Source organism: Brassica oleracea, chromosome C7 (assembly GCF_000695525.1).
Source record: "Brassica oleracea var. oleracea cultivar TO1000 chromosome C7, BOL, whole genome shotgun sequence".
NCBI lineage: Eukaryota > Viridiplantae > Streptophyta > Magnoliopsida > Brassicales > Brassicaceae > Brassica > Brassica oleracea.
The window spans coordinates 30,126,422-30,128,435 of record NC_027754.1 but is presented as its reverse complement, the minus strand read 5'-3'; positions in this window follow the sequence as shown (position 1 = coordinate 30,128,435).

Here is a 2,014-nt window from a genome sequence, read left to right as displayed (position 1 = left end):
TTTTTTTAAAAAATTTTTTTTTTTTTTTTTTTTTTTTTTTTTTGTAAAACAATCAATGTCTAAACTTAATTTTTTGAAAATATTAATTTGTGGAGCTTAATCTTTAGACCAAACCAGGGCGGAGCCATGTTGAAAGAAGGGATCAGCTGACTCCACTTGATTTCAATTATCTAAAGTGTTTTGCCCAAATTTACAGCATTGACTCCGGTACAAATATTTAATTGATCTCTATATTTTGCGAAGTCCACTTTACTCCAACTAAATAAACTATTTTATTATCTTAATTTTAAATAAACCCATATAAGTAATTTTAGATATACAAAATAGATTTCTAAATAAAATAAAATATCACGTATTTGTATTCATTTTCTTTGTTTGAATGGCAGAACATACAAAAACTTAAAGAGATTGTTAATGGTTTAAAATTAATGTTATGTATTTGTATTTTTAGAAAAACTATCATATTTTTGATGTTTTCAAATATATTAAAACAACTATCATTCGATTTAGATTTTAATACTAGTATAAACTGGGTAAAATAATAACTTATATGAATGTTAATAAATGATATTTTAATATCAATTAATTTAAACTAAATTATCAATTCTAATTATAATATCTAACTCCAAACCAATTTTATTTTTTCAGTAATATTAAATAAATTTAATTTTTTAAGAATTAGATGTAATAGTAATCCAAAAATATTATTTTATATATTATTGTTTTATTATTATTATTATTATTATTTTCTTTTATATAAGACTAGCTCCGGTTGAAAAGATTTTTTGCTCTGCTACTGGTCCAAACGACATGCAAAACATGTTAAGTTTATAATTGACTTCATACGTTACATAATGATGATTTTTTTAACTTTTTTGTTCGTTAAAGATAAAATTTTCAAAATTTAATGTATAGTTTACTAATATAGTCAATGTAGATATCAACATATTTATAGATAATAATTATATTTTCGGTTTACTGTTGATTTTGAATTATAAAATTTATTAAAAATAATTTAAAGATAATTAAAAATTATTAAATAATACTTTTTAATATGTACAAAAACTCTAAAATAATAGATTTCCGAAACAAATAAATTATTTATCATTTATGTCGTGTAGCAAAACAGAAAAAAGAAAAGTTAGATATTGTTTTTAGTTTTAAATGAATGTGAAATTTCATGGCCCGTGGAACTGTTTGACTAAGACCAATAAGAATTGGATAATAAAACCAAATTAAGAGAAACTGAAACCTAAAAAAAAAAAGAGCCAATTTTTCTCGGCATAATCCATAATTTAGAGAAAAAAACTTTGTAAGCTCTCTATATAGAACACTGTGGATAAGTTGATAACTGGGTGTGATCATCTACATCTCTTAGAATGCTTTGTATAATCGCATTTCAATATATATCTATATAGCATTTTTAACTTCATTTTATTTTATTTTATTTCAAAATCGAATTTACACTACAAGAAAACAGCGGTATTCCGACGGACATTCCGACGGAAAATGAAATCCTCGGAATATCCCGAGGAATTTCCGAGGAAACACAAAATTTGGTTTCCTCGGAATTTCCTCGGAATATACCGACGGAATTCCGAAGAAATATCAATCCGTCGGAATATTCTAATGGAATACCGAGGAAAAATGTATTCCTCGGAAAAAACCGATGAATTCCGAGGATATATTATAGCCGTTAGAGAGCCGTTGGGGGATTTTAAAAATTCCGAGGAAATTCCGAAGAAAGAGCCGTTGCCGTCGGTATTCCGTCGGAATTTCCTCGGTCTGTCGGCAGGATTTCAACTATAAATACAAGCACCCCTCTTCCTTTTCATTCACTCCATATCTTCATCCCCCCTCTTACTCTCTTTACACACGAATTTGATTCATAAAAAACACGTCTTCTTCAAATTATTTTCGTTCTTGGATCGATCGACCTCATTTGGATCCGAACACGAGATTGCTTACGGAAGAATACCAACGAGGTATAACCGAATTCATGGGGTTAGTTCAC